Below are 19,387 nucleotides of genomic sequence, written 5' to 3' on the forward strand. Positions count from 1 at the left end.
ATCATCACAACCCTCTGATACACATTCTGAAGTCACACATTGTTGAAAGACTTTTCTTTCACTAATAATTGTTTCTTAAACAAATGAACAATCATCTCTCAAGCAAAATACACAAATGGGTGAAGTAATTGACACCCGAGAAGAGACTGAACTCATTAGAGATCAGTGTATCCCTACCTTCCTTAGATCATCACATTCCCTGGTACTTAGAAGTCATGTTCCCCTTTGTAAAAAAAAAAAGAAAAAGTCAGCCTGCCTCAAGCCCTTATCAAATGCCACCAAACAGAATACAGAGGCTAAGAGCTATGTGTAGTTTCAGTTTCATGAGAAAATCATAATTATAAGATATTGATAACTGCTCCTTTTGAGAGAACCCCTCTTGGTCCTTGGAAGATAGTGTGAAGACTTGTGACAAGTCCTCACAATCAGGGCAGCCAGACTGGAGTGAGAGGAAGTAATATAGCCGAGAAATCAATAGGAAGGAGCTTGACCTCCACCAGCTCCTACTAAAAAATTTACAAATGCAAAAACAGGAGCTGGCAAGACACATCCGCAGAAGCCACATTTCCTTGTGCTCCCAAATTCACAGGACCACCCCGGGGGGCACCTGTGTCCTGACTGTGTCCAGGGTCCACTCTCCTGAACTGCAATCAGGTCTCATGAACTCTTGTCCTAGTTTTCATGGGATATATAGCAAGTACATATGAAAATACCTGCTGAAAACACACAAAAATTAAAAAGCAGCCAAATACTGCTATGTCGCATTATACAGGGGAGGACCTTAGTACTGCTTTGACTTGATATGCCATGCTTTGCTGACTCCCTTGGGAGGCATTACCCTTTCTGTGGAGTGGAGGGCAAGGTGGGTAGAAAGGAGGTAGGAGAAGGAATGGGAGGAGAGGAGGGAGGGTTGGCATGTAAAACAGAATTTAAAAAAAATGATAGGAACAAAACAAAACCCCACAAATTATAATTTGTAAGGCCTCTGAACAAGTTTCTCTCCTAAAGGCACTAAGATGCACTTAAAACTCTGCAAATAGTTATATAATGTTTGGATATAGGAAAACTATAAAAATAAACAGGAGGTGATAATATTCCTGACATTTGCTCTTTGGGTGGGTTTTTTTGATGGACAATTTCTGGCCACTTTGCTTGTTTGGATCTTCGTGCTTCATATTTGTCTGTAATGAAAGTGTTCTCTAAGCATATAACAAGTGAGGCAGAATTAACCATCAGGGTGCTGTAGTTGAGAAGGCTTTGCAGTAACTGGGGGTGTCTATTTTCTGGCCTGATGAGATTCTGATCTTGACTTTCCTCAGCCAGATGAATCTCACAGCTCGCAGCAGGTGCCCTTTATTTTTGGATGGAGCTTGAAATCCACGTGTCTGTTTTTGTCTTCCTTGAACATCTTCAAATTGCAATCATGAATCATTTCATTGTTACCCACCTTTGAAAATCAGCACTGAGATGGAACTCTGAACTGAGACACGTGCTCTGTGATCCCAAGAGCTGCCAAGGAGTGATGCCTGGGCTGGGGATCTTCCAGCTCAGCAGCTTGGACCCCCTAGAGGAACAGACGCATAGTTTTCAAGGATGCAGGCATCACACATTGTCACTTAGTATACAAATAGGCAATCATTTGTCCTTCAACTAAAATATTTTTACACTACTTAAAAAAAAACAAACATGTTGTATTAGCTACGCTTTTACCTTAATGAGTTGAATCCTGACATCTAATGCATTAGGAACCTATTTTAACCCATTGAAAGTTCTAAACTTATATTTATTATCATTATTATTATTTTGTTTTGTTTGTTGTTTCTCTGTGACTTTGGAGGCTATCCTGGAACTAGCTCTTATAGTCAAGGCTGGTCTTGAACTCACAGAGATCCACCTGCCTATGCCTCCCAAGTGCTGGGATTAAAGGCATGCTCCACTACCGCCTGGGCAAAACATATTTTTTTTAAAAATCAGAATTGTTAAAAAAAATGTGAGCCAATTATAAAATCTCACAGTATAACTTCTTAAAAACAAATTGCACTCATCATTTGAAAGATTGTCAAAACTCTCTCTAATTTAAGCTATAAACTTTGTTATATATATAACATCTAGCTCTTCTGTATGGTGGTATCCATACCTCAACTAGGCAGGGCCAGACTGGAACCCAAGTCAGTAAAATGTAGATGTGAACAAACAAACCAACAAATTATGTATATAATACATGTACACATAATTATTAAAAGATTTCTGTAATTGCAACACAGATGTCTGCAGCTGTGTTTAAGGTATTTAATATGGAAACATAGGAGGCGAAACTTTCGACAGGATCAGGTTACTGTCAGCCATACTCTTTTTGCTTGTGAGGCTGGCCATTTGTGCTTGAAGGTTATGCAATCATTAATCCAACCAATTATGAGTCAAATGTCTTTACAGTTAATTATACCTGCTTTAAACATGAGCTGCCCTTTTTCTTGCCATTAACCCCTTGTATTCCCTATCATTCCACATAGCAATTGTAGATAGAGATGTCGTGTTGCATTAGGGATTACAGACAAGGGAAAGCTAACAGTCTGCCTGCACAAGGCTTGTTGAGGGTAGTATGTAAGTCCTCAGCCATTTTGAATAAAGGATAAGTGCTTTTTAAGAGTCCAGTGTCTCTGGGAATTCTGAAAGGAGTCCTTTATGATTACAGTATGGATGACTGTAGTTTCCCTTCATTACGATGCTGTTACATTTCAATGTGATAGCTACCTTTTGCATATGGCCAATATGCTAATCCAAAGAAGAGGAGCACAAGCAATTATTGATAAAAATCAGAGGCACGTAAGCCCTCAGTGTGCCACTGCCTCCCAAGACCAAGGAGAATTTCTGTTCATGTGACACTTTTAGGGTCAGTATCAATGATTCAGAGTCCCTAAAAATGGTGTGATGAACTCCAATTCTGTTAAATTTGCGGTTTTACTAGGATATATATTTTCAGTGGTTCACATGTTTGCCAGACTTAAATGTCTTCTGAAATTGAACTGAAAAATCATCTAATCGTGTTTTATGTATGTATAGTCAATATATGCATTTGTAATAAAGTCATCTATTGCTCTGGAATACAGTCTTATATTTGATGATATTTACTTATATACTGGGTAAATTCCCAATTTTCAAGCTTCTTTCTTCACATTCTTTGTTCTTCCACTATTTCTGCCATTTCAGTGTTTTGCCTCCACTGAAGTATTTTTTATATACAGCTCTTGTACTGTGTTTTCCAAAATAAAAGTCTCCAATTGATTTTGCTTCTGTTTCTTACTTTCTATTTTTACTGGGTTTTCCTGTATTTGTATGTATGTTAACGTAAAACAGAAGTAAAGTAATGCCGAAGACTCAGCACTTTCAGCCTTTCTAATGATTTTGTGTGTTTTGTCAGGTTTCTGAGACTGTGTTCCCAGTGAAAGGGAGATGAGAAACTACAAGATCACTTGGAAAGACCATCAATTCACTCTCCATTCACAGAGATTTATATTGTTTTCAGATTGGATTTGTGGTGTGTGTGTGTGTGTGTGTGTGTGTGTGTGAGAGAGAGAGAGAGAGAGAGAGAGAGAGAGAGAGAGAGAGAGAGAGAGAGAGAGAGAGAGAGAGAGAGAGAATAGCACACAACACTTGCGAAAGTATGATGCCAACATACAGGAACCAGTTATCTCTTTCTAACACATTAACTCAGTAAACTCAGGTCATCAGGCTTGGCAGAAAGCACCTTTATCTACTGAGCCGTGCCACTGGCCCTCAGATGTGCTGACACAGCAATACTCAGTGCTGGCCTGAGGGCTTACAGTGCACGTTGGGAGTATGGGAGCATTATGCAATGAAACAAGTAAGTGAAAATAGAAAGGTTTATACAGAGCGTCAATGATGTACATTTGCAGCCATTTCATTTCTTAGTGTTAATTTTAGGGAATAATTAACATATAGAGGAATCTGAGATATAGCCTATGAAAGACATTTATGGTTGACTTGTATTTGTGCACACGTGTGTGTGTGTGTGTGTGTCCCTATGTACTTGTGTATATACTGATAAAAACTGGATCTCTGTAAAGTTAGATGACTTATATTTATTACATTTTGACCCACATAGTGATAAATGATTCTAAAATTATATGAACTTTTAACTGTCACACAAATAAATTAATATAAAAATATATGAAAAGCAGATCCTGTGGAAGCAGAAATACAATAATTTCATTCCTTTTGCAATAAGAATGTAGGGGTATCATTTAAGCAGAGTGAAAGAAGCAGGGGTACGTCTGTGGAAAATGACCTTGTAGGATCTTTGAGGTTCCCTGTCAAATAGATTTTTATTGTTGCTGCTGTTCTATCCTGTAACTGCTATTCTTGCAGCAGTAGAAAACATCACTGGAGACACACACTTGGATTTGAAAAATGAATGACACAAGAGAGGCATAGAGATGTAGGGTTGAAAGAGTAATAAAATCATATTCGGGTCCAGGAAGAGCACACTTTGCAGATCAAAAATTCATAAAATAAAATGGATTTGCTGTACTCAAAACAGGAGCATGGAGCCATAGGTTTGGCTTATCCGGAGTGTCCATGAATTTGAGACGTTGGCAGTCCCTTCTAGCTATGCAAGCTTATGGACTTTCCCATGCCTGTGTGATCCAAAAAGATTGAAGTAAGAGCCCAGGATTGGAGTTCTTACCTTAATTGGACCCTTAGTATTGAAGTAAAGTTTCATCCAGGCAATAAATCACTTGAACACATATATACAAGGCACAGAACTCAAGAGAGAGTATATATACCTTCATGCCAACTCAAAATGTTTTGGGAGAAAATATCTACTTTCTTAAACACACAAAATTCATTCTGAAGAAAATCTGAAGTGCATTTAATCTTTTAAAAAGGGTGGCAGACTTGGGTGTGACGTGCATAGGTTTGTCAATCAAATTAGTTTCATACACCTCTGTATTGGGAGATTTGAGTCACTTATTTTCTAGACCTGGGACTGTTAAAGAACCACTTCACACTTCTGTCAGAGCACGTATGATGAGACACTTTTGACATACATTCACAAACCAAAACATGAGGCCCCTTAAACTTCTACAGCTAGAAACACTTTTAAAATACAACTTGAAAATGACTCAATTGTTATGTTGTTCTACAGTGTAGTCTTTTTATATTTGCAAGGAGACTTTTTTATGGTTGTCATAGGAGAATTATTTTGAAATGTCACCTTTAAATAGAAATATGTAATTTAAATGCTGCCTCAAAATGCGTAAAGAAAAGTTTTGATGTGAATGCAACATATTTTTTCCATGAAAGATTCATAAATACGAAGTTAAATCCAGTGACTGGGAGATTCTAAGTTGGTTTGACCAGGTTTTTTTTCCCCACAAAATGTTGACATACTTCTGAGAATCTGTCTGAAGTGAATACTTTCGTGAGGGTGACACGGTGGTACTTATACTTCTATTTAAGTAAGTGAGTCCATTCAAAGAAACCAATCTTATTTTGACAAGCTCCGGATTGTATTATAAATATCCCTTTAGGTAACAGTAATTCCTGAGTCAACCTACATGCTTAGATTATATTCACTTGCTTTTTAAACTAAAGGGTTTCATTATCACTAATTAAAAATAGCCTTCAGGCATGTGAGATGGGTCAGTAGGTAAAGATACTTGGCTGCTACTCCTGAGGACCTGAGTTGGATCCTTATGGACCAGGGCTAGAAAGAGAGACTGGATTCCTACAGTTCATTGTCTGGCCTCCACATGAATGCCACAGCCTGCACGCATACACACACACACACACACACACACAACGAGAAAGAGAGACATAAATAAATGTAAAAAAAAAACATTTTAGTGGCTCTCAAACTGTCCTCAGAAACAGAAGTACTCTATTGTTCTTAGTTTGAAACAGACATATTTAATTCATTTGAAACATATATTTAATATACAATATGGGAATTATCTGGATATATTCCTAAATTCCAGGTATACTGTATAAAATTGTCTGGATTATCCAAGCACTGAAGATAGTGATTCAAGGAGCTACCTTGATGAAGTTACAAAGGCATCTTGAATCATTCACAGGAAAGAAAACACTTTTAAAAATAAAGCCAGGAGAGAGATAAGGGAGAAGAGAGGGGGTGAGAGAAGAGAGGAGAAAGAGATAGCAGAGGAGAGAAGGAGAGAGAGAGAAGAGTGGAGAGAGGAGAAAGAGATAGAGAGAAATGAGAGCGGATTTCTTGCTGTGAATCTGTAGAGTACCATGTCTGCTTGCATGTACTGCGGGACTGTGCCTTCTGCGCTGTCCCTTGCTGCATTTCCTTCTTTGAGGCCTCGACTTCAAGGCAGGATAGAGAATTGTAGCCCTCAGAACAGTTAGCACATACTACAGTTTTCCTGACAAATTGGCAAGCTCCCTTTGGTTGAGGTTCATGACTGGAATAAAGTCCTGCCAGTTTCTGCCACTAATGTCATGGCTGCCCCGTACCTCACGGTTGCCCTTTCTCAGGGTTGACTGAGCAGGTCATCGCTCTTGACTCTTCGAAGAACCTGAACCTTTTAAATGTGTCCTGGTTTCTCACAGAGTAGGCTTCTCTTTTCCTTTTAAACTGTAGATTCTTGAGAAGAGAATGCTCAGTTATCACAGCTGAGAGAACTCATTTGAGGCAGCAGCCACCACCAGCAGCACATTCTACCTCTCACTAATTGAAGGCAGTGGTGACTTCAGAGAAGACCCTCAAACAACAGCATCACTTAGTTCCCCGAGTCACAACATTTCAAGTAGGAGCATATAATACATGTTGAAATAAACAAGAAACACCCATTAGTGGTAGAAATGCTAAAAGCCATTGTAGTATGCTGCTGTAAATTATGTAGCCTCCAAGTTACTAACATTTTTTGTGGACTCCTTCATTAAAATGAGTGGAAACAAAGAACCAAGCCTTCACACAGTGCTCACACACTTTGTAAGCTATTTCTAGGCAGACTTTTACAAATAAATAGACATTTCACTTGTAATTTTGCATGTCTAAAATCTCAATTATGGCTGTGAAGAATGTCTTCTGGTTTCATCATTTTCCCTTGTATCCTATTCTTGCTCTTAAATATTTGTGTCAGAGATAACTTTGCATTGGCTTTTACTTAGAATTTTGATATCAGATATGAAGGGACCATGAAGATTTGTTTTAGCTGAGAGGTATCCATGTGGTGTAAAAACCACTCTTCAGTGTGAATTCAAGATGATGTAGCTGAAGGCAAATCTTTTAGCTGTACCACCTGGCTTGTAGTTAGGAAAATCTGAGTTGGTTTGTAAATTCTATGTTCACACACTCATTACACATCAAAAGAGAAGCTGTGTCCCATGTCCTCTTTGTGTCTGGTGTTCTCTCCTGTACACTCTTGGGACAGATAACATCTGATTGTCTCCTCTAGTCACTAGGCATGAAGACAACTGGACACCATGACTAGCTCCTCCCACAGAGTCACTGTTAAGAGCCAGGCTGATCCGAGTTTTCCTCAGAGACCCCGTTAAAGGGCAAAGGAAACCTAGTTCTGTGTCCCTCTTTGCCCAGGAGTAGACTTGCGAAGACTAGTCTGTGGCTTGGATTTAGGTCCTGAAGGTACAAACATTTCAGTTTGGGAAACTTGGCTTTCCACCCCTGAAGACCCTGGAGTTATCAGACCCAAGGCTGCTGTGATCCCTGGTACCAGCGAGTTTTTCCGCATTCCCTTCATGCACTATTGCTTGACTAGCCTGCTTCTGACTTCTGACAGCTGTATGCCGGTGTTGCCCCATTTCTTCCCTAGAAATAGTATAGACAATGCTGTCCATCAGGTTATTCAAGACCTCCTGATCCCAAACATTCCTGTCTTCTTCTCATCTCTTGACTCTGTCTCAGAACCCTGTCACTGAAGAATGACCTGCTGGTCCATGACAAGCCATCATCTAATTTTTACAAATTGTCTCTTGTTGTGCACAACTATGTCCTTGGGACTTTATTAAAACTTGATCAATTACCATTTGCCAAAATAGAAATTAGGAAATGTCAGCAGCCCAGTGATGGGGCTGGCATTCTTTTGCGTCAGACCCCAGATCACCACACTTGCTGGTGTGGACATGGGACCCAAGTCAACTCATTGAACGTCTTCCAGTCTTTTTATCTCCATTGACAAAGAGAGACTATGGAGACAGGATATCTCACCTCTGCATTTTATTCTTTAAATGAATAGGTTAGAAGCTGGGAAAGACAAGAGAGACAAAAAATTCTCCAATGAGTCAAGCTTCCTTCAATTAGTAAAGAGTAGTGTTTTATAATCAGTGATCATTGATAATAAATTGCAAACTTTCCTGTAAAATACCCACAGGCTCAAAGAATCAGTAGAAAATCATGTTTGGACACATGTTTTCAATATGTAAATATGTTAATTGACCTAATATAAAATTACTTATTAATTTATATTTTCAGACTACTTGTTAATATACTATATTGGGTGTCCTTGTGGCATTTTCAGAATATTTTGTTGATGGTGGGGGCTCCTCTTCCCCTCTTGTTGGTTCTATCTTGCTTGTGTCCTTCTATCCTGATTAGTAGTGCTCTTTCTACTCCCATGCCTCATATATTCAGTCATCCTCTACCCATCTTTGAAAAAACATTTTCCCCTCTAGTTGCATGACCCATGACCAGGCACACACCTACATGTAAATGAATATATACAACTTAAAACCTAGGATCCACATATGAGAATATGTGCTACCTGTCCATGTATCAGAACATGCTACAGCTGTCTTTCTGAGTCTGAGCTACCTGTCATATTATATTAACTCTTAGGCTTATCCATTTTACTGTAAATTTCATGATTTCATTTTAATTTTTTTCCCGAGACAGGGTTTCTCTGTATTGGTTTCGAAGTTGTCCTGGAATTCTCACTCTGTAGACCAGCCTGGCCTCAAACTCACAGACATCCACCTGCCTCTGCCTTCAGAGTGTTGGGACTAAAGGTGTGAGCCACCAACTCCCAGCCTATTTTAATTTTTTTAAAACTGAATAATTTTTTTAGTTTGGTCTCATTATATATTACTGGACAGACTCAGAGTCATTGTGAGGGCAGAGCTGACCTCAGACTTGTGGTAAATATCTTTTCTTTGGCTTCCCGGTGTTAGGATCACAAGTATTTGCCTCTGTCACTTGCCAAATCGTCTTTTTGCCCTTAGCTTAGTATTTGTCCTTGCATTTTGAGGTTATAATTAAATAGTTATGGTTACATCGTGGTGGGAGGATGATTAAACTGGCTAAGATTAACTCAGGGACACACAAGAATATGGAGACTCTTTAAGGAAGACCCAATTCCCAGTAAAAGTGGCTAACTTTGAAGAGTAAATAACACATAACTCAGTGTCCTAGGCATCATTTGTGACCTTGGCTTATTTGGGGGGAACAAATGTACGGATGTCCAGGCAGGACATGGAATATAATGGAGGAGTTAGTGGCTACCTGGGAAACCTGCCAACAGCTGATTTGATGCTACTTACAGTCTAGGGGATGTCTGACACCCTCTGGTTCAAGGTCACCATCAGCTGCCCCAGGCAGAACAGTTACAACTACATGCACTGAACTGCTTAGAGATTAAAATTGCAACTTCTTGGGGGAAATGAAAGTTCTCCCTCCTGTGCTAGAAATAGTAGTCCCTGAGGTGTGTGTCTGAGGAGCCTCTTGTCTGTACAGGTGGTAATCAATTGGCCATCTGCCTACAGGAATGGCTTTGGAGACGAGGGTAACCAATAGATAGTCACTAAAAGCTTGTGAAATAGTCAATCCCGCGTGAAATATGAGGGCATGTTGCATTTCAGCCCTAATCACTTTTAAGGGTTGGGATAACTGTGTAAGTGAAACAGCCTAAAATTATGGAAATTATGGAAGACATATATCACTTTTGAAACTGGCTTGACGCATTGGGATAAGGCAGTGAGGAGAACCATATTGATTGATTCACTCGTAATTAAACAGTCTGAAAAGCAGGTTATAATTGCCGAGGTGCTCTTAAGTGTGTTTACTTTCTATGGGTAACTAAAAAAGGAGACATAAACATGGTAATTAAAGGGTTATTTTTTGTCCTTCATAGACAAGGATGCTGTTACTCAAGAGAAACCTGATTTGTACGTGATCTAAGTAAAGTAATTAAAATTTTTGATTTTCTTCTGCAAAAAAAAGGAGAACATTGACATGTGTAGTTGACCACTGTGTGTAATTAACACAGCGGGGGCAGGTATTCAACAAATGCCACACCTCCACATGGCCTGTGTCCTAGAATTAACCTTCATCTGCTACGATTCACTCTCCACAGCTTCCTCAGCCATTCAAAGTCAGATAATTTTCGAGTCTAGACTGTTCAGGGTGCCAAGATTAAAATTGCACACCAAAACAGTATCCAGTGAGACTCGTTGGTCTCCTCAGTGTCTTTGTGGCTGGAATTTTCAGTGTGAAGATGTGTCCTCCCCAGTGTTCTTGTGGTGCACCCCGATACCACGTGTGTTAGATTAAAAAGTGGGGCACCCATCAGTAGACTACAGAAGCTCTTTTCATTGATGGAATCATTATCTTTGTAAAGGAGACTGAAAATCCTTCCCTAGTCCTACAACAGGAAGACACAAGAAAGGGTTTAGATCTTTGAGGTAGAGATGGATTCCCTCAGGGCATGCATCCTGGTGCTTTGATGTTGGCAAGCCTTCCAGCTCACAGCACATATCTCTCTCAATTTCCGAGGTGTGTATTGGACTGGCTTGCTTCAACATTTGTCCAATCCCACCCCCCCTTCTCTCCAGGACTTAAGGACAATGATTTCATCTCTTGAATTTTAGGGCCCAAGAACATCACATTAATTACCGCAAGTGTGGTTAGTTTGTGTCATGTTCACATTGCTTTGTGCTCAGTGATTGAGTAGGAAACTCTTGTAGGAACCAGCCAGCATCAGGCCTGATAGATAAGGGGACACTGCACTAAGCATCCTCTGGTGTCTCCTCGACCAGGGAGGATGATCCTCACATACAGTGCCAGGCAGTACAGCAGAAAGCCTGGCATTAACGGTTCAAACGGATCTGAATATTGAAGAGTTTACACTGAGGTTGGGTCAAGGTTATAACTCACCATCTCTAGAAGAGATAAAGGAAATGAGATACGGATAAGATTTCTGACATAAATAAAAGAACAAGAGAACTGAGTCTAAAAATGGATTTTTTCTGAAGCCTGCTGAGGCTGCAGTTAATGGCATGCATTTTAAAGATGGTTTATCTCCCAGTGAGGTAAAGACCTTACACTTGAAGCCTGGATATATCATATCCTCTGAACACACGATCCTTCCTGAGAATCATTAGGACCTGTGATAATAGGGATAAAAGCACACACCGCCACAGAAGGGACAAAGGCAACATGGCACATTTATTTCTTTGACTTTCAGTTAGGTGAGCATTTCGGGTGACATCACTTAGTTTCCCTTACTAACTTAAATTATATTTGATTCTAAGTACTTCCCCTGTCCTCAGTAATCATTGCTTCTAAGGATAACCTCATTTTAATAGATTTAAATGAAAATCGTACAGCATTTCACTTCTGTTTAAGTTTTGGTAGCATAAACTGTTACCATAGAGTAATTAATCTGAAAAAGAAATTGAATAAGATTCAAGTTTCAGATTTTGGACATATCACATCACATGAGAAACCTTGTAATTATTGTTCCTCACAGTACAAGCCCATGTGCAAATGGTTCCTAGTTAGCTGTGTTTTTAATTCCTGTTCATGCATCTTCCAAAACTGAAACACTGTTTTCTTCTATAATCTCTGCTTGCTTTGGTACTGACAGTCTGTCTGATGTCTATGGGTAGGAACAATCCAGAGTAGTGACGTGTCATCACATAAGCTCTGACGTCAGAGCCTTTATTAAAAACACATTCATTACATGTATAAAATTAAACTTTATCATAATTTTTGTTTTTCAATGAAAACAGTACAGATAATGCATGGGAAGCAGAAGAGAAGAATGGCAAGGATAGAAAGCCTTATTCTTGGTGGAAATACTACAGGCAAAAGTCCTGAACCCTTCTCAACACCATAAAGTCCTTTTCCAGGATGTGTGCCCATTCTTTCTGTCCCAGAACATGTTTGAGAGATTGATTGGAGAGTATCTTCATTGGTGAGCACACTAACATGCCTGAAGCTTATTAGTCAAAAGGGTGGAAGGAAACATCAGGAAGGATACTACATCTCTCTCAGAGGATGATTCCCCACAGCTTATGTATCAGAAGCCTGGGAGTTGCAGAGGGACATGGATGGTGAATAGATATTGTAGCCCTTAGCCTACTGACCTTGTGTGATAAAAGGTCCATAACTTTCAGACATAGTACTGATGGCTGAGACTGTGGCTCTGAGGAGTTGTGTGGAATTTCTAGTTGCCTTTTAAGATTGGGACAGAATGTTCATAGAGGAAGAAACAGCCCCTAGAAGGTTTAAGGATGCCAAGTGTAGTTGTAGCTGACACAGTCTTGCGAAGTGTTCTTCTCTACCACAAATGGGCCAACTTTAGGCAGCAACTTGACCTGCCCATCAGAAATAGAGCCCATTATTGTATACAGGGTACAACAAAAGGCAAGCATTACTAGTGGCCTCCGAGGCTACACAGCTGCCAAGAGCAGCACAAGTCTGGATGATATTCTAGAGACCAAGTCTCAGCCTAGCATTGCTGTGAGTGGCACAGACTGTTTGACTGGGGACCTTTTCTCTGGAGGTCTTGACCTAAATAAGAGAAGGATGTCTGTCCTCTCTTCAGTGCCTATGAAACACTCTGTGTGGCTATGCCATTGGCAATAAGCCTGTCAGTAAATACCTGACAGTCCGTTAAGGGAACTTTGGTCAAAGCTGAGCAGTGACCACACCCATTCCTAGTTCCATTTATATAAGAGTGATGATGTGGAGGCTGAGTTGCAGCAACTGTGTGTTTTCCATTTGAGTGAGCCAGCATCTGTCCAGCTCTAAGGTTGAGAATTCTCAGTTAATAGGACCCAGCAAAGTATGTGGGGAGTAGCAAAACAGTGAAGTTTCCCAGATGCAGGCAATAGTGGTACTACCCAGGCCAGCACAATGGCATAAGAAAACAGTATTTCTAAATGCAGGAGGAGGGTTGCACCTAAGAATTCACACTGTTTGTGATACCATCCACAAGAGGCATGCAAGCTGCCACCAGAAAAATGCCAGCATACAGGGGAGAAAGTGGGCGTGGAATCCCATCACTAGCTGAGGAGCAATAGCTGTTTGATAGCTTCTGGGAGAAGGAAAGTGAGATGTTTATAATGATGTGACCCCTCATAGGTTGACCACACATCAGCGCAAGCCCCAGCGACTAGTTGAGTAATATAAAGTGGACTCAATGGGGGAAAATGTAATCTCAATGTTGAGTGGGAAGGTTTGGGAGGATTGAGAGGGTGATAAAAGGGGTGGGTGTGAAAATATGCAAAATACATGGCATATAATTTTTAAGAGGTAATAAAAATATTATTTATAAAGGATAAACAAGGCTAAGTAAGTGTTAAGAGAAAGGGTTTTATGAGGTCCACTGTAAACTATTCCCTCAGTTTCCGTTCATGCAGAGATCACAGCATTTTGCAGGGTGAAAAGGGGAGTATGGGACAAGCTGTCAAAACTTGCACCAGGTAAGGAAGCAGAAGCTGTAAAATCCAGGAAGGATATTGCATGACACCTTCTGAAATTCTTGTCTAACTTCCCTTAGGACCCAGAAGCAGGAACAACTTCCTTGCTTGCTTTCTTCAAATGGTTGTCTCTAGGGCCTTGAGAAGAGAGAGGCTCTAGGAAGTAGATGTTAATCTCGAAGAGACAGACCAGCAGACAGACAGGACTTGTAAGTGTAATGCTATAAAGTTTTAAAAACAACAGTTCTAGAAGCCTTATGTTTGAAATGGGAGGACCCTATTTGCTGGACATCAGTTTGGCTAGAGGAGATAGCTAATTCTCCTAGTAGCTTCAAGCTTTGTCAGGCAGGAGGTTGGAGAGGCTCCTCTCTTCCTGGGAGGGTAGCCTTGAGCTGTTAGAAACCATTTTGGCCTCTGTGACATTTCCTGTGAATGGAATTTGTGTGAGAGGCAATTTCTTCTGCTGGTGCTGGCTGAGGCCTCTTCAAGAGAGATGCTCTTAGCAGCCTGCTGAAGTGTGGTCACAGAGCCTCTCATGATGTAAGATATGCCTACCCCACCTAAGTAGGGTCATGGAACCTTCCCTCCATTGTAAGTCCTCATGTCTGCCCTGGCCACTACAGAATTGCCCTATCTGCCTTGAGGTCTCCCTAGGTCAGGTATTTGGTTGAAACAAAAGCCCATTAGTGCCATTAGCAAGATAAATGGCTGCTTTTCAAGTTATGTGTGCCTTGTTATAGCTGAGATGACAAGTATAGAGGCCTAGAAGCTGACTCTATGTGGAGGCTCTCTTTATATCAGATAGAGACACAACTCTAAGAATGTTAGGTCTCATAGGTAGTAGAGCTTCCTCAATGCTGTAGAAAAGGCTTTTCGAATTCATGTGACTGGGACAAATAGAGCAGGGCATGTTGATTCCTCCTGTCCAGTTAGATACAAACAACTAATTTCATTGTACAGGTTTACCCAACTCTGTCTAAGATCATAGACACATTCCCTTCTTTCCCTTTTCAGGACCCAGATCAAATCTACTGAGATGAGTCCTGGAATCCCCTCTATGCTTAGGGTGGGATCCTGTGTCTTTGATCCACAGTAGTATAATCCCCATCTGTCTATGGAGTCAAACATCTTGAGCAGCTCTTCCTTTAAGATATCAGAGAGCCAAAGGAGAATGGATTAGGGTGAAATTCCACTGTTCATTCTTCTGAGTGTCCTGGCTTTGGACTGTAGCTCCAAAAATCTAGATATTGGGGTCACTCAATGTTGAGATGTATTTGCTGATACATATCCTTTTCTAGTTTTAGGGACTCCTTTACTTACCAGTCTGGATTCTGTTGATATTAATGGAGCATATAGTTTTTGTCCCTTTTTTTCTAACTATGGTTACTCATACAAGTGCGTCATTTTCAAATAATCCAACCCCATGTCCAATTTCCATAATAACACTAGTTAATTTATATCTACATCCAGCAACACTTTCAGCAACTGGGCTAGATGTGTTTTCCAGGGATGCCAATATATCTGAAACAATTGAAAGTGCTTTTCAAAGTTCCCATTCGCTGGGGATTCACCTGTATATGCACTGTAAACCTAGTTCAAGGTGCTAAGCTTTGATACTCATCCTGGTCTCTTCTAAGTCAATCTCCCAAGGAAGTCAAGTATTTGTCTTAGCATCCAGGACTCAATTCAAACATCTCAGGACATGACCTATAATCTGTGATAGGCTCCAAGGTTATCATGATAAATTGGGTTTCAGTCCGAATATATTATCTTTAAATTTGCTATCTTTAGCAAACCTTACATGCCCTTCATTCTTAACTTCCATCTTCGTAATGTGTCTTGTTCTACTAGGTAGAGGTCTCTCTCTTCCATCTTGAATACTAGACAACTCCTCTGCCACACCTTTTCTGAAGAGAGTGGGAAATTCTGTTCATCCATTATGTATTAATGTTAACTTTTATAACAGAAGAAGCTTGAAGACTGAATTTTGACAGCTCCCACAGCTAAGCTCACCCAAATTTCCACTCACTGACAGCAATAATGTGAGAAGCCACTGCCTGCTTTGTTGACAGGACTCTCCCCATTACTTTTTAGCCATGGTCATTGACCTCAAATGGTGAATCAGTCCAGGTCATTATCCTTCCCAATTCTACAAAGCCACACACTTCCAGAAACAGGTGTTTTTAGCCAAAATCATCTTTACAAAATTGAAGATGTTCTATTTGACAGCTTACCATATTCTTAGGGTATCTGAAATGAAGATAGGAGGCTCCTGCATCAAGAAAGAGGATGTGGTTGTCTGCAGCAGGAGTCTCGAATTTCCTGTAGAAGTATCACCATTTTTCTTGCCATGGTTCCCTGGTTCCAATCCACTGGTGCCCATCAAGAGACTCAAGTAATGAGTGTGTCTTCAAGTGTTCACCACAGGAAACAAATCTTGAGCACAGGAAGCCCTTATCATCTAGGATATGCAGGTTTTCAGGATGATAACTTGCTTCTGCTCCTGGGAACGATCATTTCTGTGCCTTTCAATGCTTCGTTCAAATTGTCTCTTTGTTGTAGAGCATGGTCACAATTAAATAGACGTTCTTTGCAAGAAAGTCTAGAAATAAGACAATCAGAACCCTAACTGGGGCAAACTATACAAACACAAGGCCTATGGGGAATTATCTCCACAAAATATAATTAACCTTCTGAAAATAATTTTATTTGAATCTCCTGCAGAATCACTTCTCATTTGTTGGATGTAGTGGCACAAGCCTCTAATACCAGCTGTTGGGAGTCAGAGACAACTAGATCTCTGTGAGTTCAAGGCCAGCCAGGTCTACATAGAGAGATCCAGGACAGTGAGGACTGTGTAGAGAGATCCTATCTCTAAAACCAAAACCAAATAAAATCATTTGTGATTTTATGCAAGTTCCTCTTAAAACTTAAATGTTGACACACATTTGTAACAGATGTGTGTTCAGCTGCTCTGTGAAGCCACACCTGTGACTTTCTAGATAAGAAGAATCTCGGCTTAAGTGAACATTCCCATCCTTAGTGTGGAATGTGTAACTGCAAGGTCCTTGATTACAAAATAAAGGGATTTGGTGTGATAATTACAAAGGAGAGCAATGGAAATGAGTCTTCAAATGAACCATTCATCCTTATCCTCATCCTTTTTTTAAGCAACCACCTGCAGTCACTGTGCACAGCGTGATCCAGTTTCCTTCCAGTAAGTCTGTACATTAGACCCACCCAGACATATTGACTTCTGCATCGTTGGAGACAAGGCAATGAGTGGCTCAGAGAGCCACAGGATCAGGCTTCTGCTGATTCAGGCTCTGGTTTTAAATTGCATTTATTCACTTATTTATTTGCTTCTCCCTTTCCCACTGTGTTTGCTTTTGAAAGAAGTCGAGCTACAGAGTTACTCAAATATGTGTGTTTGGTATAGGTACCAGCAGTTTAGTTTGACCAGGTAATCATCAACCAAAACTCTTGGTGTAAAGTTAGATAGAGGTACCTTGATATCTTGACTCCACTTAGATATATAGCTCTTGCTCTTAGCCCACCAATGCTTTCACAATAACTACAATAGTGTTTTAATATCAATGTCTTCCAGGAAGCCTTATCTGATTTCAAGAAGGCCTCTCTCCAGATATCAATATTTTACAAAGCTATTAGATGCCAGATACACTTTAGATCTCATACTCTTAGCATTCATACATAATTTGCCATTATTGTTGTTAACGATGGAAATATTATTCTTGGATTGCCTTTTAGTTTTTTCATCATTAACTTTTTATGAATGATTGATTACAATGGATGTTCGACTTAAACTATCAGAAGTAATACTGAAGGATGAGTCTACCTTTAGGACATTACAGTTGTTCAAAGGTGTCATGGCAAACTAATATGTAGAACTAATAAAATGAGCAAATAAATTGTGGGTACAGGTTAAGGTGTATGTATTCCTATGCATGGCATGAGCCTGCTCATTCAGATAAAAAATCACTTGGTGTCATTCAGCATAAGTGGATGGTGCCATATTAATATAAGAGAATGAGGCATAAGAAAATCTAAACTTTTTTGACATCAATTACTTAATTTAATATTCTCTTGGAGATCAATTGAGTTAGCCTGAGATGATTTAGTTTAATATGATTATGTACAACTCTAAAAAATATATGTGATTTAGACTATCCTGATAGTAATACCCCAAAGTGTGTTGTTTAATTATATTATTCAGCTTAGTCAACAAGATAAGAGGGGAAGAAATTAAGATGCAGAGAAATGAGATGCAAGTAGGACATCCTTGCCTGAAAATTCTGGGTCCATGAGCTGATATGATGACCCATGTAGGAAACTCATAAAGAGGAGCAGTGCCAGTGCCTCCCTCGAATGTCCTGAAACTCAAAGGGTTTCTGGACTGCTCCTTCCAACAGCTCAAGTTTCTTGTGCAATATATGGTTCTTTCCCCCATGAACTAACTCCAAATTTGGGAGTGGAGAGTTAATGAAGTCTATATGTGCCTCAGTTAGAGTTTCTCTTGCTTTGAGAAAACACGATGATAAAAAAGCAAGTTGTACTAGGAATAAATACTTGTTCCACTGCCAGTGGCCCCACAAACTGTCCAAGCCTTACAACTATCACCCATATGTAGGGGGGGGCTGGTTTGGTCTTTTGCAGGTTCCCCAGCTGTCAGTATGAAATCAGTGAGAGCCCACTTGCTTGGGTCAGCTGTTACTGTGGGTTTCCCCGACATGGTCTTGACCCTTTGCTCATATTTCACTCCCGCCTCTGTCCAACTGGACTCCAGGAGTTCTGCCCAGTGCTTAGCTGTGGATCTCTGCATCTGCTTCCATCCCTTATTAGATAAAGGCTCTATGATGGCAATTAAGGCAGTCATCAATTTAAGTATAGGGTAAAGGCAGGTAAAGTACCCTTTCCACCATTGCTTAGATTCTTAGTTGGGGATCATTCTTGTGGATTCCTGGGAATTTCCCTAGTGCCAGGTTCTTGTTAAACCCACAGTGGCTCCCTCTATCAAGGTATCTCTTTCCTTGTTCTCCATCTTTGTCCTTCCCTCAACTGCTCCTCCCTCCCCTTCTCTGTTCCTCTCTCCCCTGTCACCCTTTCCCCTCTCCACATACTCTCAATTTACTCAGGACATCTTGTCTATTCCCCTTTTTCGGTGAGCACTCCCTATGGAGGGGGTACTTTGTTCAGCCTAGATACAGGGAGGACCGAGGCCCTACCCCCAAATGATGTGGCAGACTTTGGTGATTCCCCATGGGAGGTCTCATCCTCTCTGAGGAGTGGATGGGTGGTAGGGTAAGATTGTTTTTAAAATAATAAAAATAAATATAAAGCAGAAAACAAGAAAGTTGTAGAGAAAGGGGCTTATTTGATTTACATTTCTCTATTGCTGTTCATTACTGAAGGAAGCCAGGACAGATACTCAACCAGGGCAGTATGCTCTAGGCAGGAGCTGCTGCAGAATCACTGGAGGACTGCTGCTTACTATCTTGTCTCACATGGCATGATCAATCTATTTTTTTTTTTTGGTTTTTATGAGACAGGGTTTCTCTGTATAAGTTTTGGAGGCTATCAGTCCAGCCCGGCCTCGAACTCACAGAGATCCGCCTGCCTGTGCCTCCCCAGTGCTGGGATTAAAGGCGTGTGCCACCACCGC

At 40.4% G+C, this 19,387-nt stretch overlaps 1 long non-coding RNA gene across 1 annotated transcript in view; it reads right to left on the minus strand.

The window, feature by feature from the left end:
- LOC110343247 overlaps positions 1-19,387 on the minus strand; it is a 116,369-nt gene that overhangs the window by 46,503 nt on the left and 50,479 nt on the right. Inside the window, exons 4-5 of the long non-coding RNA XR_002385459.2 lie at positions 1,448-1,564; positions 178-223 (exon numbers count right to left, since the gene is read on the minus strand). This is a non-coding gene — a long non-coding RNA (uncharacterized LOC110343247). The remainder of the gene's footprint in view (positions 1-177; positions 224-1,447; positions 1,565-19,387) is intronic.

This window comes from Mesocricetus auratus, unplaced genomic scaffold (genome assembly GCF_017639785.1).
Source record: "Mesocricetus auratus isolate SY011 unplaced genomic scaffold, BCM_Maur_2.0 Super-Scaffold_100031, whole genome shotgun sequence".
NCBI classification, from domain to species: Eukaryota; Metazoa; Chordata; class Mammalia; order Rodentia; family Cricetidae; genus Mesocricetus; species Mesocricetus auratus.